This window comes from Lagopus muta, chromosome 5, assembly GCF_023343835.1.
Source record: "Lagopus muta isolate bLagMut1 chromosome 5, bLagMut1 primary, whole genome shotgun sequence".
In the NCBI taxonomy this organism is placed as follows: Eukaryota; Metazoa; Chordata; class Aves; order Galliformes; family Phasianidae; genus Lagopus; species Lagopus muta.
The window spans coordinates 33172544-33195645 of record NC_064437.1 but is presented as its reverse complement, the minus strand read 5'-3'; the positions used below and the strand labels follow the sequence as shown (position 1 = coordinate 33195645).

Below are 23102 nucleotides of genomic sequence, written 5' to 3'. Positions count from 1 at the left end.
TTTTATGCTTTTGTAGTAGATTTGCAAGAGCACATGCATTGCAGTTAAATAGCAGCTCCCTCCAGGAGCTCCCCTGCTTTCTGTGCAAGATGCGCTCCTTGAAATGACTCCATTGTAGGCCAGGGTGTTTTGATGTGTCTTTATCTTAATCATTCTTCTAAAGGCCAAGTTATCTACTTACATTATTTATGTAGTTACTACTCTTCACTGACATTAATTTCTTGCCACCAGTTGCATCAAACTTGCATGCAAGAAATTGGCAAAGGATGAGGTTTTCAGTCAATGAAGTTATACAAACTGTTGAAAATGTTTATTTATGAAAACACCTTTGAATTAATCTGATTATTATGGGTGTTGAAAATTGTGTTGGAAGAAAAAAGCAGCTGCTTTTGTAAATTAAAAATGACACTTTGTATTTTGGAATCTGTCATATAGGAGAAAATATTCTTGTATTAAGCGTCTGCTGATAAGTAGGCATGTACTGCCTCTTCTCTGATAATAGGTTTTCCTCAAATGCTGATTCAGGTTTGCTAAGTTTTTAACTCGGCACCGGAGGCGATGAAATTACTTTGTGTTTTAACAAATTATTCAGAAACTTTGTGTAAGATGGAGGACAGCCAAATCTCTACTCTGGGCTAGAAATAATCCAGACAGAAGCAGTACTCATGTGAGCCTTTCATATATTCAAGCTGCCAGGAGATAAAATCCCTTTCCTTAGCATTAATGTCTAACTGCAGTGAATTTCTCTGCGTAAGTTCGCAGGTGCATTTTGACTGTGGGAACAGTCACGCCTACATAGGACAGGAGAGTGTCTTCCTGCAGTATCTGTTGAGTATCTTGCTCCTCTCTGCCCGGCTAGGTGCAACCTGTGTCACAGAATCACAGAATGTATGTCACACTCACTATTCCATTCCAGGCAACGCTCCCTATTTGGGTTTCTACTGCATGAACATCATCTTGCCTCTCTGTGCATCATACGTTGTCATACTGGCTGTGCAGTAAGATTTTGCTTCCTTCTTGGCTGTGCTGCATAAAAGCTTGTGAGGCTTCATACTGCGTCTCGGTGAACTTCAGGGCTGATTCTATCCTGTCTATAGGACAACACAACATCCTCTGTCCCATCAGATCACCACTGCATGCTCCCTGAAGGGGAGGGGCTTAACTGACCTTTGGGTGCCAGGAAATCCCCTCCTTTTTCTTTATTTTTACTGTGTTTCTGTGGTCAGAGAACACAGCGCATCTTTACATCCCTTCCCATTCTTCCATGATCTTGCTAAACCAAATCAGGGCAGGCTGTAATAGCTTTGGGACCTCTGGCTTGGCCCAGACACTTTTGGTTCTGCTATTTCCTACAGCTGTCTACAGGAGCCCTGAGTCTGGACTTCTCTTGCAGTTTCAGATCTTAGTAATGTTCTTCATATAGAATTCCATTTTCCATTTCCTGTATCAAAGTCAAAATGCAACCAAGTATTGTTGCCTGAATGAACTGTCATCCACTTCAGAACTTGCAAAGAGGTTTTGAAGTAAAATAAGTCTTGATATCTTAAATTGGTATTTCTGCATACCCAAGTTGTTGTATACTATAATACTGCTACCTGCAAACTAACTTTGGCTTATCCACAGGGGGAGAGTTAATGCTTAATAAAAGCAAGTCAGATTAATGAAGGCTTCTATTAATTGGAAATAAAACGGTTTATAAAGCTGATTACTTCAATTTAATGCAATGAAGTTTATGTATTTTATGGGATTATTAGTGTATTGCTGTTCTTACATTACTTGTTTTAATTATTACTTGCAATTCCATAGAGTTAGCCACAGTGGGGTAAACTTGAAGCAGATTAGGAATGTTTGGAAATTGGTACATATTGACTTCTGTTGCTTGAGAAAGCCAACACCTACATTGCTGTAATTCTAGTTGTTTATGGGTTCTGTAATGCAGAGAGCTTGCCATTTTTGTCGTGCTAGACTAAGTTCCAAAGCAATCTCTGTCTGCTTTGATAGGATTGATTTATATGTCCTTTTCCCAAAAGCTCCCAAGAACTCACAGATTATCAGACAATTCTCCCCCACAACAGTCCCCACACCCTGAAATCCACCAATGCTTATCAGCAACAACTGAAATTCTGAACTGATCCACCAGTGCTTATCAGCAACAACTGAAATAAGCAGGAAGCCCTTCAGGACTTCAATGCAAAGTCAAAATCTTCAAAAATTAGGAACCTTTCTTGTAGCCATCTACCTCTTCTTGTCTTCCAGAGGTGCCTGTGTATAGCAGAGATCTGAAAGGTGGTTATATAGGAAGGAGAAAACTCCTGTTTTGCAAGTGCTATTGGAGTGTCTGGGGTGTGACCTGGGAGAGTTCTGAGATTAATTCATCCCCTTGGAGTGGGAAAGGATTTTGTAGTTGTTCTGTCAACTCATCCCAATGGTTGGTTTGGGAACTTAGAATTGTCTGGCTGGTTCCTCTGAAGACATGCACACTTCTATGGAAAGTAAGAAGGAATAACTACTGATCATAAGAAAATGGGATCTGGAGACCACCAGATACAGACAGGAATCTCAGTACTATAAGAAATGCATGGAATGAGTATCTGGGTAAATGGTGGTAGGCCTTCCCATGGTACCACAGATGACTCAAGGGATTTCTGTAACATTCAGGAGTGTAAGTAAAAGCGGAATTAAGTCAGAACTGCATGGGTCATGTTCAGTTTGCAATGAGAGTTGCATTTAGAATTGGAGAGAATTAATGTAGAAAAATGAGCCATGATGGGACTCGTGGAAGGAGAGGAATGATTGTCTAGGGAGAGTTGCAAAAACCAGCAGACCTGTAGCTGGTAAAAATAACAGCAAAGCAAAGTTCAAACAAGTGAAAAAGTGTGTTGAGTAAAGCACAAAGCTATCTAGAAGCTTCTTTCTGTCCCTTAAATTGGGATTGTTCCAATAGTTGGATGTTTCAGTGTTTGTATATCTGCCAGCTTCAGTGTTGCAGTGCAGATTTTGGTGGAGTATGAAGCAGAGGATTTTTGTAGTATTTTGAGTCATGTTTCATGGCTTAATTTCCATAACTGGGCAGCAAATTCCTGACGTCCCTGTGTCCAGCTGTATGTTTTTGCCTGGCACAAAAGGTAAGAGAAGATGTTAGCCACAGAAAATGGAACGAAAGTTAAAATTTCCTGAAGACATAGCAGCTGCAGGGGAATAAGATGTGTTTGCAGAGTGCATGCATAAAAAGATGTGTTTGTGCAGGTGGACAGGTATATAAAATGTCACGTATACGTCTCTGCAAGTAAGACTTCAACATTTTAATCAGTACATTTTAATTTGTATTTTATTTTATTCTACTGTTAATATATACTCTGTTTGGCCATGCAGAGCTTTCAGCAAACTGCCTGGCAGCACCCTCATGTACTTTGTGTAAACATCTCTCTGTTTCTCTAAGCAATGCAGGTTGTTGTGTTTGGTAATGTTTTTTGAATGTCTCTGCATTTCACTGTATCTTATGAGAATGTCTTCAACATGGAAGATATTTCGTAACTACACAGCAACATAAAAGCCTTGTTTCTCACTATTCCATACTTCAAAATTTTGTTCCAAGCGTCATATGGATCCTTGAAGCATGTTTATGGGATTCTAGTAAAGTGTCACCAGCAGTAGTTTAAATAGAGGAAACAGAAATATAGAGAAAAAGCTGAGAAAGCTTGTTGGTGCATAGTCTGTTCTCAAGGCAGAAATGTTAATGGTAGGAGTTCTGTATATTTTACTCTCCTGGGGAATACTGAAGAGCCTTTCTTCTCTAAGTCTATTCAGCACTTTGTTCTCTTTCCTGCATTTTCTTCCTATCAGAGAAGTGCTATTTTTTTTGTTTCCTCTTGATATAGGGTAATTCTTACCTCTGTAAAGTTGGAGCAGAAATCAGCCCTCCTTTAAAACTCAGCTTTTCTTTCCAAGACTAATTATTTCTTTTTCTTTTTTTTTTTTTTTTTTTGAATGCTCAGTAAAAGGAAATCTTTAGTCAGCTAGAAAAAAGAAGTGATGAGCTTAGCACTAAAACAAGTGCATGGGTAGTATGGCAGTGAATGTGAGGAGAAGTCCAAATAAGTTGAGTTTAAAATTTGTTATTAGTGCTTCTCAGAAAAGTGGAGAAGAACAACTTTCCTGAGCTATGTTTCCTAATCTTCTCCACTTTTAAGTCTATTCTTACAGAAATAATTAGAATTGGGCTCGGTGGTAGAGAATAGACTTGCTGGATATAAGTTACATTAGAATTTCTGTATCTGATTCAGTATAGGGGGGAAGTTTGCCTACACATTCTGGTACACACCTAAAAACCATTTTTATATATTTTCATTTCATTACTTGTGAATATGTTTTATGCTGTTCTGAAGTAGTAATGTGGACTTCAAGAAGCACCACAGGGGTATACATAGGAGGTGGTGTCCAACACTCAAGGGGAACTAGAGCTCTGGTTATTGCTGGGGTTGTTGGTTCTTCTGGTTTTCCAGGTTTCCTTTATATCACTGGTGGTGGCTTGCTCTGTTTCCTGTTGGCACAAGGTGCAGGTGTGCATACGCTGCTCTGTTTCTTTGCTTGGCTTAGAAAGCTGTAATTTTTAGCTGTATTTTGAGAGTGGATAGCAAATGATTCTTTTTTATGTGTTGTTTTCCTGGTCGTGTGCACCAGATGTCGTGGCCTAAAACACTTATGTAATGGAAAGACAGATTACATGGGGAAAAAGAAACTGGAGAAATGAAATTGTTACTGACAATATTCATGAAAACCTAGGCTTTAGCAAAGTCTGATGCTGACCCAACCCAACAAAATGTCTCACAAGTTCGATTCTAACAAATAATTGGAATTTCAGCATAGTGAAAATTGTGATAAGCATACATCTTGAGCAAATCTCTGTCATGTGAAATCACTGATTAAATTATGGTTTTGATGTGATGGTTTTCGTATAAAATAATTTGGAGCGAAGCCACTTTGGAGCATGGAGAGGCCGCTGTGTAGATGAAGGCTTCCATGAACGTACCAAAAAGATAAGCATCCAAACCTCACACAATACCACCACAGGTTTCTGCCTTTATAAATCTGTCCAAGACATTAGACATGTATGTTGTTACCAGGTCACTCAAAACCTATTTATACTCTCTAAGTCTCATTCCCTGTGTTTGTGTTCCTTCATACTGTAGAAAATAGGGTGAATAGTCAGACAAAATGACAAAAGCAGATAACCCCTCTTCAGCCTGATGAATGTGATGGGATCTGTGAAGATACAGTAAAGGTCAAGCATTGTTGCAGTCATCGACCTGTGATTGTGGTGGGAGTTAGGTACTTTGGCCTAGCCCTTCACTGTCACAAATACCTGTAAATACTGCTGTAAATTTGGGAGAATGAATAAAATATTTAGCTTCCCATTGGCTTAGGCTTACAAAAGCTTGAGTAAATGTGTTTCTGTTCTATACTCTTAAAGAGCAGACTTACTGCTCCTGAGATGAACCGGAAAGTGGCCACGGAGCATGGAAACAGTGAATTCCGCCAGCTTTTCCTCCATGTGACAGACCTGTTCTTAGAGGGAATAACACTGGTTTGGGCTGGGAGTGGATTACACATACATACTCAGGAGTGACACACCTGTCTTCCTGAAAGATAACGTGGAGGTGCTAGGTAGCACTGAGTGTAAGAATAAGAAGGTATCAACACACAGCAGAGGCTGTGCTGCTCAAAGACCTGCAGGGACATCTGTAAGCTCCATGCATGTTGGAATTGACTGCAGAGCTATCGTTGGCAATGTGCACCATCTTCCTGTTAGAGTGCCTTGAACATGCTTTACAGGTCAAATTCGTTACATGCCTCGTAAGATGAGATGCTTTTGGGGGTAGAAATTTGCACACTAGTTTCTGGTGACACTGCTTCTGCTCCCCTGTGTGTAAAGTGAGGGATCAAAGCAACTCTGGGCAAATGCAAAAACTTGACTCCAAAAAATAATCACTTGAATTTCCCTAAATATTATCATTTTCAGGAGATGGAGGAAAGCTAGAGCCTTTGTTTAGTGTTAAAGCTGTTAGGTTACGTTTCCCTTTTGTGGCTTTATGAAAGACGCTGTAGCATAGAAATAAAATCCTGCCTGCTTCTCCTTTGACAATACGAGAGACTGTAATGAGCCACGGAAATGGAAAAGCCAACTGAAGTGGGCTTATAGTTTCTTCTGTTGCTCTTCAGTTTGCTTATGCAGTGAACATAATGAGAAATCTCTCTGAAAGAGGTGAAAGAGGGATTGTTGGGGAGAGGGGTGGGGAAGAGAACTGGTAAAAATTTCTTCAGTCACTTCAGCAACTTCTTCAGTCCTTCTTGCTCCCTCTAATAGCAAGACAGTATGTGTTACCTGCTGAGCTGTGCTGTGACTGAGTGCCACTGCTGTGAGATCTTGCTTCTGGCTGCCTTGCTGCTTGCAGCAGCTTCAAGTGCTACGTCGGCCAGCTGAGCCTGGTGATTGCACCCAGCACACAGGATCCCTCCCAGGTATAGTGCATTGCATTCATGGAACAGCAGCACATTGTGTTTGCTGCTGGAAAGGCAGATATGACGGTCCTGAGGGAATCTGAACTGTGTCTTGACTAAGTCTGGAACAACTGGTTTGAGGAAGAAAATACTGTCTCTGGCTGCCAGCTTGCCACCTCTCTGACTCTTCTTTCCCACTTGGCTCCCGGACTTGCAAATCTTCTCCCAGCAGAAGCATGCTTCTCCCTCCCTCCAGCCTTTCTGCCTTGAGAGAGGTTAAAGCTGCTGGCACTTGCATTCACGCACTGCTTGCAGATTAAAATTCTGGCCTGATTTCCATCTACCTAAAATGCCTGAAGAGAGTATGTAACTGACTGTATTGAACATTTAGTAGCTTTGTTGGTAGGAGTTTATATGCACCCCCCAGTGCTCCCAGCTGCATTCCCCTCATCCATACTGTGAGGGTGTGCTGTGGGCTGCGTCTTTGCTCTTCCAATTGGCTTGCACAGCTTCACGCTCTCCAAAATCATGTTTTATTTGGAGCTTTGATTCAGGGGTTGAGTTTAAAAGGACAATTTTTTGATTAAAACTATTTCAAAGTAGCTCTGATTTTAAAGAGTGGTGGGAATTGTAGACTTGAAGCTACCCTGTGTCATTTTATCTGCAATTTCCTTTCTTAGTCCTTTCTTAAATCTAACGTGATTAAGCCATGTCACTGGATTAGAATGATGACTTGTAGTTTTAGTGGAAAAATCCTTGATTGTTCTAGGCTGTGAACAGAATTCCTTCATTTTGCATATCAACATTTTATGTAATCATAGTTCTAGGCTTATATGTGACATGAGAAATGCCTAGCCTCATCCACTTGGCTTCAACCCATTAGACATTTATACACATTGATAAGATCCCCCCTCAGTCTTCTGTTTTCCAAGCTGAACAACCCCAGCCTTTCCTCGCATGGGATGTGCTCCAGGCCCTTCAACATCTGCGTGGCCCTCGCTGGGCTCTCTGCAGCAGTTCTGTTCTTTTTGAACTGAGGCGCTCACAACTGGACACAGTGCTCCAGAGGTGCTCACCAGGACAGAGCAGAGGGGAGCATCACCTCGCTTGACCTGCTGGTCACGCTCTTTTTAATGCACCCCACGATACCGTTGACCATCTTGGCCACCTTGCTGGCTCACAGCAAACCTGTTGTCCATCAGCACCCCCAGGTCCTTCTCTGAAGATATCCTCTTCAGCAGGTCAGCCCCTAGCCTGTACTGGTACACGTGGTTATTCTTGCCCAGGAGAAGAAAAGGGAGCAGAGGGTGTAGGTTTTGTTAGAAGGGTGCAGGAGGATTCCCCTATAGCCTGGTTACTGAGCTACAGTAGTATAGCTTGATTGAATCCAATCTTATGGCTACTAGGAGATGTATAGCTGCAGCAAAGTGGTGTAGCTTTGGTAGGAAGAGCTCTGTTTATGGCAGCTCAGGCTCTTGCATTGCTGTAGGGACTGGGTTGCCCAGTGCAGACCAGCACAGGAGCTAAGGGGATTCCCAGTGGTAGATGTGGCTCTGGGCAGTGCTGAGCAGTTTAGCCCTTGGCTTATTTGGATGTTCTTGACCTTTTGTACAGAATTTAAAAAAACATTCTGAAACCTATTTTATTAAGTGGTTCAAAGATTTGAAGAGCTGTATCTTCAATTTAGAACATAATTTAAAAGCTTAGATTTAAAAGGACTTAACCAAATCATGTAGCTCTTTAGAACCACTTCATTCACATCTGCTTTTACCTCTTTGCTTTCTAATTTAGGGGCAGTTGCAGAATTCAATTAAGCAAGACACTCTACAGGGAGTCACTCATTGCTACCAGCAGGCATGTGTGATTTCTGCACTGGTGAAATCTGCAGTTAACATTTTGAAAATCTCAAATGGTAAAGAACAAGTGTGAATTTCAGAGAGCAAAATGGTCAAAATAAATATGCAGCTGTATGAATGCCTCTTCGAGAGCAATTTCACACTGCTGCAATTTCAGTTTTGCCTAAAATTTTTCTGGAATAGCTTTCAACATCAAAAGCACAGGAAAGCGCATGGTTATCTATTTCAATGGGAAGCTTCCACCCTTCAAAAGGAGGCTGAGCCTTCAGTAATTTGATTTCAAATAAGCATGTAATTATTTATTTCAATATTAACAGTTTCACAAAAGCCTGTTTTACTCCAAGGAGGACTGTAAATCTGCGCTCTCAAATCTGTAGCTTAGTGACTCTAGGACAACTGGAGCTGGCGAGCAGCCACAAAGGTTTCAGCAGAACTGGTTTCTTAAATTATTGCCACCCAAGCTAGGACAGGTTTATCAGTAGTTTTTCCTCAATGAATTATACTCCCTTGCAAGGTATTATAACTGTTATTATTGTTAATGATGAAATTTCAGTAGCATCTAAAATAGTGTACAAAGGAATTAGTTGCCTTAATCCAAACAGCTGAAAACAATAACAAACGTTTCATTGAAGAGATTTGTTTCCTCTCTAATTCAGAAACAACAGCAGCTTTACTTGAGAAACTTATTTTAGGTGGTTCCTGTGTTGGAGAAGGTAGAATCAGTGTCATGCGATGGTGCCTCAACTTTCATGCACTCAATCTGAAGTTGCCATTTCTTAGAAGGTTCTCCATCTGCTACCAGGTAGTTTAGCAGCTGCTTTCTAGGGGATCCATCACAGAAACTGCTAAGCCTGGGAGACTCTGCTGTGCAGAGGTTTATGGTGGTGTGCTCATGTTTCACTTTCCCTGTTTTTAAATTTCAGTTTATCTGATGTCTGTCAAATGTTTTGTGACTGTTGTGCTTTGATTTTGTTGGTATCCATTACAATAATGGGACAGATTTTCAGCTGGTGTGAAGTTGGTGCCTGGTGATTGACACCACTGGGATGTGTTGCCCACAGCGTGTTGTGTAGGTGGTTGCTCTTCTGAGTAATTCCCAAAGCAAAGCTTGAAGGCTAAGTAAGGCTGGAAGGAGGTGAGGATCAGCAAGACCTGATTAAGGAGAAGATGGAAGAGAGGGAAAACGAAAGGGCTACCATCATGAGAAGCTCTCAGTCTGCCTGTGCCATCTGCACAAGCCTATCAGATCCAGAGCTTCCTCCAAAGCTTGGTGTCTGCAATGCCAGGCAGGGCTCAGAGCAAGAAATCTCAGCTCTAGCTCAGTATCAGAGAAACTGCAGCAGCACTGGATGCCATTCGAGGATTGTATTCCAAGTTGTCTCAGGTTCTATGTACTGCTATTGGGGTGGCACTGATGACTAATGGAGATGATCAGACAGTAGTCCCTGTAACCTCTGTTATTTAGTTATATATTTATATATATAACCCTGGGTTATTTCACTAAACATCTCAGGTACTGCCCATGTTCTCCCTAAGCCGACATTTCCTGTTTTGGTAAAAATGGATTTATATGTGCAAAGCTGGGTTAGCTGCTGTTGCCTGTGGAATATCTGTTGGATTTGCCTTGTAAGTGCTTGTGATTACCCTCAATCTAAAAGAAGCTGTTAGATACAAATTCCAAGTTTATTCTGTAACACAAAACTGTTATTGAGCTAGAAGAAAATCTGTAAGCCCTGAAACCAGCCTCTTTGAAGTCTGTCCCTTCCTCCTTACTCTCACTCTCACACTGTTTTATGAGTCCCCCAGTAACATGCAATGCAACTTTTCTTGCACAGTAAACAATTGATCTTTTCCCTCAGAAATAATACATATAAATCACCTGGGCATGGCATTAAGCCTACTTGGTGATTTCTTTGATGTTTGTTTATGCATTGTTCTGAAATTAATCTAAACCTAGATCAAGTTTACAACACTAAATGGCAAATTTAAATATGTTGGGCTTACACTAATTGATTTGATTTACCAATGTTAAAAGTTATTAGAGTCACTAGATAGAACATAAACTTAGTGGCAGAAAAAAGCCCACTCTGGCTTAATTATTCTGGGCTGTTTCTGAAAGCTTTTGCTGCATGACCTGATTTTAAATGAGGAGAGAACAGTGCTTCTTTCTTCTCCCTGCCCACTCTCTTCTCCTCAGTAGTTGTGAGCAGTGCATTTTCTGAAGCCTTACACTGAATGAATTCGTGTGTATGGAAGCTTGGCTTCGTATGGACAAAATGTGGGAACAGATGTTGTATTTAAATGGGAAAGACTGACAGCAACCTAGGACTAGGCTTCCCTGCAGAAGATGACGGGGCCTCAATCAGCTGTCTCTACACGTGAAAAAATTTAGTTATTGTACTCTGAACTCTTTTGAGCAAGAGAATTGCCATTTAATTTGTAAGCTCGGAAGAGAATGCTCAGTTGCTAGAAGTGTTAACAGCCTAATTGCTGGAAAAGTTAGAAGAACTGCTTCAACTTGGGATGAGTCAGGATGATTTTCTCAAAGCTGGTTTCAGCCATTTTCACTGAACCAAGTCAGCAGCCCCAGCAGTTCAGTGGACAGGGAGAGCTTCCTTGGGTAGCATCGATACTGAAGCGTACCAAAATCTGGCTGCCCTGTTCAGGGACTGAGCAACTAGAGTGGCCTTAATTGCCAACAGTAAAAATAAATAAATAAATAAAAATTAAAAAATAGAATTTCAGGTGTTTTGGTTTGCCCTTTCACCCAAGGAGATTTCAGTATCTGACAATTTCTAAACTGGGTACCTCTTTATGCTTTTTGTAATGCTTGATATATCTGTCTAATAGTGGCTTTGATGGAAGTGTCTGTTGGTTGGAACTGTTAAAGGGGGTACTGGGTCTAAGGAGTGTATGTCTAAGGGGTCCTTGGATCATTCCTCAGAACGGGACATTCAGTAAATGGACTGGTGTCCTCATCATATGACACAGGACAACAGTGCAGACTTCAGAATCCTCAACCCAAAAGCCATACTATGGGTGCTGTTAAGACTTCCTCGTGCATTTGAAGCCTGCAGAAGAGAGCAGCTACAAGCACATTGGTTGGTGCATAGATAGGAAGTACTGCTGGAGGAGTCAATTCTGCAACATGGCTGCTGGTGTTCAAGTGATGATGTGCAAAACTGGGTATCTTTGTAAGAGGGAGAGAGGGAACACGAAGGATGATTTCAGACAGTGAGTGATGGGGATGCCAGGAAGGCATGTTCTCAATGGCCTTCCAAAACTCACGTTGTCATCTCGTTAAATAATGGTATCACTTTGTGCAGTGACAGATCACTGCAAGTACAGCATCCGGAGGAGTAATATTTATGTCCTGAATGTTGTATCGTTGACCTGACTTTCATACTTACATTGATTAGCGCTTCTGTGCTTTTGACAAGTGTTACTCAAATAGTGCAACCTTATATGCTTTTTTGTTATTTTTGAGGCTCAAAATTCAGCTGCTAATACTCTCCTAGTGATCTTCTCAAGTCTTTTCCAAATGGAATGGTGATGGAGAATAATATGCTGTAGAAGCAAATGGTTGTGTATTTGCTGGGAATAACTCTGCTTTTCTGTGCTTAGGGTTAAGGGGCAGAGCTATAAAGTGAATTTTGTTTCTCTTTCTGGCCAACAATTGCAGCAGATTGTTGGAAATAAAATAGTGACAGGATAGTAAAATCCCACTAAAGTAATTGGTGAGGGTTAACTTGTCATTAACAAATAATGTTGTAGTATACAGATATGAGCCTCCTCTTGTACAACAGGGAGAAATAAAAAAAGTACAATACAGAAAGTAAAAAGGATCATTAACCGAAAGTCTTCATAAACACCGCAAAGCAGGGGAAGAAGAAAAAGTAAGTGAAAAAGAATGTAATTACTGGGGAGAGCAGGAGCATGCAGATGATCCTAATGTGTTCCTGAAAAGATGTAAGCTGCTGGCCTGGGACCTAAAGGAGCTGATGAACTTAGTTTCTGACCTCTCAAAATTTCCAGTGTGGCCTTGAGCAAAACATCAAGTCAGTCTTGTCTCAGCATTTAATGATAAATCACCTTGTAGGAAGAGCTGTGAGCTGATCGGTAGTGATAGCTGGTCAGGAATGAATGTTATCAGAACCGAATGTTATCAAGAGATTTCTATGCTATCAGAACCAAAAATTCCAATGGGGATGTACCTTTTTTGGATTATAGTAAGGTTTGTTGTTACGTCAGGATTGTTGTGGGCAAATTGAGAGAGCTCAGCTCCAATAGCTCTGATCCTTCTACAAGCTGGTGAAGGTTGCGCTTCACTCTCACCTCAGGGTATGGATTTTTCCAGCACTAGATGAGTCCTCTGACCTGTGACGTCTCTTGTCCAGTAAATGTAGAGTGATGCTGAGTGGGGCCATGAGCATTTGAGCATCTCCTGGCTGCGTTATCATAATCCAAACAGGTGCCAGGACTCTCTGGGCTTGTAGAATCTGCACATGGATGCTCTTGGTTTTCTTCCCCTGCCACGCCAATTAACTAAGAAGTGATCAGTGAAGCTGTTAATTGGGAGCAGATCAATTGGTTAAATTGGGCTGGTGACAGCTAAGGCGCTGGAGCTTGACTGTAGGCTTGTTCCCATTGGGAAGGGAGAGGTGTGTGCTTGCCTTTTTGCCATGTAGCTCTTGTTTTCTTCTTCCCTTATTTTCCCCTTTTCCTGTTTACTCACCTGGATCTCCCACTGCACCCCTCCACCTTTCCCTTCAATAAAATGCAGAAAATACAGTGGTTTTTTTTTTTTTTTTTTGCCTAGTTGCTCTTTTCCAATGTGCTCATGAGTTGAGGAAGGGCTTTGCTATGAGCTAGAGCCAGCAGAAGCAGCAGTGATCAGGTGGGTGGAGGGAGGCAGGGAAGGGAGGGGGCATAGTTTTTGGCAACATAACTGATACATCGTCTTATCTTGTCCTGCAGAGCCATACCCTGCCAATCACCCAATTAAATGGTGATTCTAGAAGGACATGGGTGAAAGACAGAGGAATAACACTGGGAGCCAGAGGAAAAAAAAAAAATACTGTCCTGGAAGTGGTCCAGCTCTATGCTGTATAGACTTCATGCTTTGTAACCCTGGCATCACCTTCTTCAGTCTATGAATAATGAATTTCTTGCTGGTTTGACAGTCTGTCCCAGATTTGGCTCACATCACATTAGCTGACTAAAAGTCAAGCCTCTAATGCCAAGGTTCTTCTCTTGACTTCCTTTGGAGATGGAAAAAAAAAAAAAAAAAAAAAAGCACACCTGGAAAATGATTCATGCAGCCTGACTGGAGGTGTCAGCAAGTCTTGGGCAGATGCAAGAGGAACCTCAGCCATTACCCTTGTCCAGGAAGAGAACTTCAGTGATGAGTATGCATACAACTTCAGTTCACCAGTCTGAGCTTTGTCTCGGGGGCTAGCCATATTATCACTACTCTTAACAGCTTCCCTTCTGCTCATCTTCATCCACAAGCCTTGATAAATGCTGAAGTGCTGCCTTCTGTCTGCTGGGAGCACTGGGACATCTGCCCAGGGCCCCTATGTTGGGCAGAAACTCATGAATCTTCCTTGGCCAATGCAGGTAATGCTCATGCCAGGGCCTTAGTGTAGTGAGGTTGACCACGCTTTGAGAAAGCCACGAAGGCAAAGCAATGTGTCTGGAGTCATTTGAGGTTCTACAAGGAGTGTGGCTATCCTTCACAATCATGTCAGAAATTCCAGCACAAATTGGGTGCCACAACAGATGTAGGGGTTGAAATCCAGCCCTTGACACCTGTGTCTGGTCTCAGTAGGTATGGAGTCCCTCCTGTAATGGACTGTTTTAGGTAGCTGAAAGGTTGGGGTGCATCTGAGTGGATCTTATTTGATCTGTAAAGATGATAACTTGGGTTATAAGTTTTTTCTTCCGTGTCACCTGAGACTGTGGGTGTACTTTTTCTGTGATGATTATTTCAAGGTAGCCCTGCTGTTCCAAGGTTCTCCTAATTGTCTGAGTATGTTTTATCCAAATCTGTCCCCAGGATGGCTGGTACAAGTGTATGCAATAGAAGAAATAATGAGAATGTAAATGCAGAAGAAAGATACCTGCATGAGAAATCCAGGTGCAATTGTGTTCTCAACAATATCTATTCTGCTACATGAACAATGGCTTGATCTGCTATGGAGTATGTTATGTTACCAGACTACTGTATGAGCTTAGGGCTGGTCATGCACAGCAAAATTTTATTGGATGAGGGGTATTGGCAAATATAAAAAGGGGAAAAAAAGAATATGAATAAAGTCAGGAACTTCAAAAACAAAACAAAAGAAACCTCTGGTTATAGGACAGCTGCATTTATCAGCTACCCTTTAGGAAATAATTCTACTGGGCTGTGACTTGAAGATAAATGCTGTTAAGTATTAGTTACAGTTGTTCAAACTTTTTACTTTGGTAATCAATGTGATAAAATATTTCAGAGCTTGAATAACATTTCAAATTTATTTGAGTAGAACGCTTGTGACACAACAAATGGTAAATAGCCTGTTTGTAGGTAGGCTTCTCATTATCAAGGTTGCAAATTGTTTAGAAAGTGAACTTTTTCTTCTCAAATTATTTCTAAAGAACAGAAATAAGAATCTAGTAGGGCTTGCTACAGGAAAACAAAATTATCAGGGAGGTATTAGTAAGCTTGATGTAAATAAATAATTGAGATTCTGTTTTGAGTATATAATATTTTTGATTGAATTATTGGCAGCTTGAGATACTCAGGCTTTTCATATGTATATTTGCATGTGTCATTCTGTTGTTGCAGATAAACAAGCATGGAGTTCTTTGCATATATAATAATGTTATTATCAGCTCTGTGATAAGGCTAAATGAAAGCACATTCTTTCCTCCTGATGTAGTTTGGCAGCCAAAACATTCTTTGGTTTAGCAAACCTGAAAACAGTCTGTAGCAATTTTTATGCAAAAGAAGAAGGGGAGATGAAGGTTAAAGGATGAAATGAGCTTTCTGGTGCGAGGGTTTAGGAAAACACTCGGCTCAGCAGTGAGAGGGAGGAAAAAGAAGAGTACGTTGGCAAGCGTTGGTGACTGATTCTCAAATTCCAGTAGAAAGAGTAATCTACGTGTTTGCTAAATTCTGTGCTGGCACTGAGCATACATAGGGCTTCAACTGAAGTCTTTCTATAGGACAAAGCAGAAATCCTGCCATGAAAAAGCAGTCAGAAGTGTTTTCTAGTGTTCTATACTTCATCTTTAGTGGATGTGGAAAAGCTGAGGATCTTCTCGATTTGAAAGGGATACAGGTACCATTATTCGCACTCTGCCAACATACAATAAGAAAAGATGCAAGAGAAGTAATTGTCAATTCATAGATGTTGTGACTTTGAGTATTTCAGGTTTTGTTTGAAACTGTCTGTATACATGTGGGAGATGAGAAACTGAAGGTTAGCCACAAGAGAAGGCTTTCAGGGGATCTGGCAGAGGCAAGTTGAACATGAGCCAGCAGTGTGCCTTGGGATACACCAGGCCCAGCACTGCCACTGGGTGAGGGATGGGATTGTCCCTCTCTGGACTTGGTGATCCTGATGGATCCCTTCCAACTTGGTAGGTTCTGTGATTCTGTATAATCTGATAAGGATTGTCCTATACGTAAGGAGCCAGGCATTAGCAAGAACATTAATGTGTACTTCTGCAACTTCCTCAGACGTCCTCACGGCTCAGAAAAATGTTTTAGATTTATGCATGACGTACCTTTGGATGGTCCCGGCTAATGTGTAAGAGCTTACTGCTTCAATGCTGAGACTCTTGCCTTCATTTCCTCTCCAGATGACAAACAGATGGCTTCTAAAGCATTTGTGATGCCGAGGAGAGGAACGTCCATGTAGCAGCCTTCATTCTGTGTCACTGCAGGTTGTCACACAGCTCACAGACTGTCAGATAGCACAGAGGTGAGTTCTTTGCAATTGCACCCATGGCAAGAACTCTGGAAGTGCAGTGGTGTGAGAGGATCAAGTTTCAAATCTTTGGCAACGAAATTAGATCGTGGAAATGGGGGGAGGTGGTGTGGGCTAAGGAGCAGCAATTCTTAAGTAGATATTGATTTCACTGAGGTGAACATCAAGTTTTATTGATCAAAGAGGTAAATATTGACTGAAACATCTTTGTGTTCCCTAACTGCGCTGTTGTTTTTCCTCTGGAACAGTTTTCCTTCTTTTCCTTATTCCTTTCCACTGAATAGTATCTTTGCCTCAGCTGCTCTAAGTTCCTACTGTTTTGCAAACCCAGCGTTGTTTCTCAGCTCCTGCTGTAAACATCAGAGACAGAAAAATGGCAGTGACTTTTATAAATCAATAAAACCTATACCTAATAGCCATTAACAAACTAAAAAGGTCTTTGGAATTCCAAATAACTTCTTATAAAATAATAACAAAAGCTTCTGTGGCCCTGTCGGTTTTTTAGGTCCTATGAAACAAAAAATAACTTGAAACCACATTGTAAGAAAATGATGACTTTTGGTTTTAAAGAGAAAAAAAAATATTACTTCATTTCTAATGGTAAATCAGTCTCTGTGATACTTTCTGGTGAAACAACTACTTATTATCTTAATATAATTATCAGTTTCCGGGAAGGTAGAAACTTTGCAGGTAGTGGAGAACTGAGTAGTTGAAGGGAAGGACTAAAGAAGAATATATGGAACAGATAAAATAATAAAAGAATTCTTTGTGAGGCACATAAACTACATAGTTGGATGATGTCTTAACGTAATGAAAACACGGGACAGTAACTTAATGTGATGAAAATTCAAGAAGTTACAGCTTTAAAAAGCAGTTATGTGACTGCAATATGCTCACCTGGGAGTACGACTTTATATTTAAGGGAAGAATATAATAGGAAGACAGATTAAGAACAATGGAATTAAGAACATGGAAAAGAGGAAGAGACTAACGGTTATGAGTTACTTCCAGACAAATTGTTGCCTTTTGAAGCACCAAATCATTTTGATTTTTTTTCCTGAAATGATTGTCTTGCTGGGTTTTAAGCAACCTTTAAATCTGGAGGCAGTGAGAATGCTGACTTCCCTCTGTGATACAGGTGGGAGCTATTTCTGTTACCCCAGTGTTGTCTCCAACGCTTGTGTCTGAAATCTCCAGGCGTGGCAGGTATGAAAAATGTGTAGTGTGAGTCCAGACCTGCATTGTGATCTTACAAACTTTCTGCCTTAATTTCCCCTTTTCAAGCTCTTTATTTGGATGGGTCTTTTTGGTTCTGTTTTTATCAAATGAAAATAGGGCTAAAATTCTGTCACCATGTGTGTAATGCGGCCTGGTGGGACAGTCCATTGAATGTCATACCTGCTTCAACAGACTGCACCTTCTGTTCAGACCTCTGTGCTGGTGACTGTGCACAGTGTGACAGAGTTAAACATTTGCACTTCAAATTTATGTTAGGTTTTCTTGATGGATTTCTCGTTGCAAAACCCCGTTACTAATCACTGTGTTTCTGCACTCTAGCCATCCCTACCATGGAAGCCACAGGACAGCTTTTCTTTTCTTGTTCTGTCGAATACTTTTTTAAAATTTTCTTGTTTTTTACTACTACTATTATTATTATTATACATAGGAAAAAGAAATCTACCTCATTCAATTTTCCCAGTGAGCATTCAGTCCCATTTCTGTGTTCACCGCCAGCCATTTTTGTGATGCAGTTGTTGGCCAAGAGTAGTAACTGAATGTTGTATGTGTTCTTGTGGAACAGGGTTTTGACAAAGTGCTATTCATGCAAATAAAGGGGATCTCATTTTAAAACTAGCTGATATTTTCCACACAGCTTTTCTCTTTGATTGGCATTTTGAATGTCCCCAGAAATTTGGAAAATAGAGGGCTGCATTAAGGGAAGTGACCTAACAAACTGGGGACTGGGGAACATGTCAGGATTGCAATATATGCTGTAAAAAGTGCTACGGTTTTAGAAGAATCACAGGGTCCTGAAACTGGCTAAATTCCTGAAAAATAATGGCACCCTCAAGTGTGGCCATGTAGTGATGATCTGGAAGTAATTCCCATCACCATCAACCTGAAGTTCCTTGGCCTGAGGTGTTATGGGACAAGCTAACAGGATGGAGCCAGTGGTTTCCTTATCATCAGATTGTACTCATGCATCTCTCCATTAGACTTAACAGTAATCCTGGAAGTAGAATTTGTTTTCCTTTCAAAATGATCCAAATTCTTGGAGAAAGATGTAGTCTCAACTTCAAACACAAAACCGGGGGCTCTTTTCCCTGTCCTTTCACATCCCCTGGACGTGTCACCTGCTGCCTGTTGTGGCTGTGCTCCCAGCGTGTGGCAGCACTGACAGAACTGTCAGAGCTGCAGCTTTACTCCCCAGGGTGTGATCAAACCTGGGCAGGCTGAAAGTCATTGCTGCTGAGCTGTGGCACCATTTTTTCTTTCCTTTTTCTGACTGTAAATCGTGTGGTGACAACTTGAGACCCTTAATGCAGGCAGGATTTCTCTCTTTACTGAAACTCCTTCGTGTGTGTGCTCAATTGTCTGCAGGAAAATGAGTTTGCTGACAGACACTGACGAGATGGGGCTTGAGGAGCAAGCAGCATTACTCCACTTTGCTTTTCCTAACTTTGTACTTACTAGACGCTGGTTCTGTTCTCAGAGCTTCTGGTCTGCTGTGGAGGTGAACCTGGAGCTTTCTTGTCTTTCAGAGCTGTGCAAGACTGGGCAAGCAGAGCAGATGCTCAAGTGATCAAACAAATCCCGCAGAATTCATGTTAATGTACATTGCTGAGAATTTCTGTGGGTAGTGTTCAGAACACATGAATGTTCCCTGCAAGTTTATCTCATAGCTGCTAATTTTGTTGGTCTTGATCTCCAGCTATCTAAAGCTTTTTTGTATTAGCAGGGACACAGCTTGCTCCTTCTCCTTTTCATTAGTCTTGTAAGTATCGGGAAGAAGTATAGCATAGACGGAAGGTAAAAACATAATGGAAGCAGAAGTGTCTAAACAAAATATTAGCACAAGGAAAAAAACTGTGAGATATATATCAGCATGAATCTTAAGCAGAGACAAAATAGAAGACACTTATGAGTAGGCTATCATGAAGTATATTATAAGCTTCCCAGGAAATCAATAGACGTTTGTGAGTTTAATTAGCAATTTAGCCATTATTTTAAAGCAGTATTGAATAGCTTTCCATGCAGCTTAGCAAAGTAAAGATGAAACCCTTTCTGTTCAGGCATTGCTGATTCGAAGGTAGCATGTTGAGATCATAGATACTAGGTTCTCTCTTTCCTCATACACTGCTGGTTTGTGCATCACATACAATTTTGGCTCTGTTTTGATGTATTAAGCACAAACAGTTTGAGTGCATGGTTGTAAGTTGTTATGTGGAGGTAATGGGAGGACTCACTGAAAAGTTAATATCTAGAAGGGAATACCTTGCACTGGTAAGTCAAACAAGATTTGACTCATAAATGTGACTGATGTAAATCTGCGAAGAAAATTCAAATAACACCTGACTTTGAAAGTTTGAAATATCACATTTGCTTTTTTGTTTCTTCCTGTTACTATTCATAATCTAATAACATTGTGAGACCAGAAAAACAAACTTCAAACAACAAAAAAATTTCCTTGACTTGTGGTCCCTTCAGGGCCACAGAGCAATAAGAATCATTCCTGTGAGAATTCAATAGATTTTGCAGACCTAAAAGGAGAGTGAATTAGTTCAAAACAGCGCTGAGCAAGCAGCTAGCCTAGCCCAGCAGCCAGCCCTCTGATGGCAGCTTTGTTCCTCTCCATGTCCATAAACCTGTTCTAGCAGTACAAAAGAACTAACACTGATTTCATGAAATGCATGTAGTCTGCAAATAGTTATTTGGGCTCCTTAAGATTAAAAGTTGGGATTTTACTAGAGGGACAGCATCCTGTGGCTGCACAGCGCTCTGTGCACAGCCTAGCATTTGCATAAACAAAACCTCCAGCCAAAATCAATGTCCAGGTTTGTAAACAATCATCCACCAGCATTCCAAGTTAATTGCTTTATATATGGAGAAGGTGCTGTAATGACTTTTTGTAGTCAATTGGACCAGGCATGGTTGCAAACTAGTTGAGCTATTGTATTTATCGATTGTTCTTCCAGTATTTCTCCCCTGGCAAGTTTCCTAATGTGCTTATCCATTATAGCTAGGCAGTGGGCTTGGAGGTTTAAAGATGGGTAAGATTTGGCCATGGCTTTTTGGAGGACTGTTGATAAGGTTTGGTTAGGAGGCCTGTGGAGAGTTGCTCCTTCTTTTTGCCAGCATCACTATCTAGACTGACAGGCTGGACAGCTCAGGCCTCTTTTTCTATTTGCAGACAAAGCTGGAGGTGAAAAGGCTGTGCCCCAAAATTCATTGGTGGTAGCTGCACTCAGTGGCATTGGAGAGCTCTATCTCCATGGCCCTGCACAGGGTTGGCTGAGCACTTCAATCTCTTTCAAGAGTACAGAGATAGATATTTTTAAACAACACTTCACAAGAGAAGAGCAGTTGCAGCATGATTTATCTAGACAGGGTAATGCTTTCAATTAGGAAAAAGTGGCTAAGTTATGCCTTCTCTGTGCACTTACACTGACCAAACTTGATGAGAGCACCTTGGAATTAGGATGGCTGTGAATACGCTCTTGAAGTTGAGCAGGAATAGTTTAATACCCTAGAAATGATATTTTGGATCTACCAAGTCACCAGTGTATCGCTGTTTCTTATATTGTAGTAGTTTTCAGCTGGGGCTCTTAGGAAGAACAAACTCTATTTGAAGCTAATGGCTCCTTTTATCACTGTAAGTCACATATAGCTGAACATGAAGTACTTTGATAAGACCATATGGCCCTCAGATCTACTCGTACAAATTGAAGAAATAAAATACAATCTCATATCTCATTCTCTGAACCTGAGACAGCAAATATGTTGAAAAATCTTATACTTTTTTTCTCTAAATGTTTTAAACTACGGTTTCTCTCTTTCTTACACCCTCTCCTTTAGGAAATTCTCTCTAAGATTTGGCAGTACTAATCATCCTCATCCAGTCTGCCCAACTTGATTCCTTGTGCTTAAGGACATAATAGGAAGCCCAAGTTAAATGTGTCAGTTAGTGTGATGGCATACATTAAACAGTGCCATTGTTTTCTTAGTATGATGCAGAAATACGTGCATGTAATGTAATCTGTTGGAATAATGACTCAAGAAGGAAACAACAATGCAAATTTGAGTCATGTATAAGATGCAGAGAATTCATAGTATTGTTGCAACACAGAAAAATCTGTAGAGTGCTGTCATCTCCATTTACGTCTCTGTTTAAGATTATTAATTGGACAGGCATAGGTTTTGTTTGAGTATCTGTGTAGTACTATTCAGACTTTTTTTTTAAAGAATATTTGATATCTTCTCATCCTTAAATATGTGTGGATCTATTATCAGTCAAGTCTCTACTAATACTGTGAAGACAAAATATTTCAATTGAGAATTTATTATTAATGATGTTCTGTAATTTGTAAAAAATCTTTTGAGTATCTTAATGCAGCCTTGTTATTCTGGATTGCTACAAACTGCAGCTAGTATGTGTTTGTGTGCAGTTCTTTTTATGGAGAAAAGGAGATTTAAAAAAAAAAAAAAAGCCCCTTTTAAAATTTCAGGCCACCTAAAGGTAGGATTTTCTGAAGATGGATTTTCTAAATAGAGTTTCTTGCTAAGCTGCTTTCCAAGGTACCATTGCTTGCTGTTGTGACACCAAAGTCAGAGGTAAGAGTCAGACTGAAAGCATTCATTGAAAACAAGTTTTATTAACCACTTTAAAAAAACAGATTTTTTGCATTTGCTCCTTGGTGCATGAAAGATAACTTTGGAATCAGAATAGAAAATTAAACCAGAACTCCCTATGTTACTCAACCTTCTTCAAATCAAGGTTGAATTAGGCTTTCTTTTTGGCTATTTCTGTAATTCTATGCTCCATTAGGAAGAAAAGGATTTTCCCTTCTCTTGAAATAAATGACTCTCAGTGCCTTTTTTCCTGCCTCACACTAAGTTTATGTAAGCTGATTTATTCTGTTGTATTGCTAATGAATGCACTGCCTACCAGAAGACATTTTATACATTGTTTTTAAGCATCCTCATATAAGCTGCGTTTGGAAGGCAAAGCTAGAATACTAAGTGGCCTTTAGGAATGCATGGCGTAAAGACACTAGTATTCTATTAAATGACTTCATAAAAATGACAAAAAAAAAAAAAAAAAAAACTGTTAGCAGAGGATTAAGTTAAAAGGTATCTTGTATTTTTAATAGGCATAACTGTCTACTCTGCAAAACGGTCACTTAATGAACATGTCTGAAAAAAAATTGCTGTTTTAACACAGTCTGATCTGTTAAAGGCAACGACTTCCATATGAGGGTTTGTTCTGTGCATTCCCAGTCCTTTGCAACACTAATGTGGGTGCCATATACATTCCTGTAAATATGATGCTTAAAAATGTATGAATTGTAATTAACTATATGAATTTATCAGGCAGTGAGGGACTTCATGAAAGAACATAATAAAATGAACAGCTAAACTTCACTGTAATGTTGCTTTTCTGTGAAATCAGGAGGGCCAAAGTCTGCCATTAGCTCAGGGTTGGCTCTTTCAGCTCAGGTTGAGGATGCATGTTCTTCATGCTGCTTCTCTTTATTCACCAGGCTGCCTTATG

At 40.4% G+C, this 23102-nt stretch overlaps 1 long non-coding RNA gene across 2 annotated transcripts in view; it reads left to right on the top strand.

Moving 5' to 3' along the window:
* Positions 1-23102, top strand: part of LOC125693110 (uncharacterized) — an 88570-nt gene that overhangs the window by 41330 nt on the left and 24138 nt on the right. Inside the window, exon 3 of one of the 2 annotated variants that reach the window (XR_007376999.1) lies at positions 13332-13429. The exons of the other annotated variant lie outside the window; for it this stretch is intronic. This is a non-coding gene — a long non-coding RNA (uncharacterized LOC125693110). Of the gene's footprint in view, positions 1-13331; positions 13430-23102 lie in introns of those variants that run through there. 2 annotated transcript variants of the gene reach the window in all.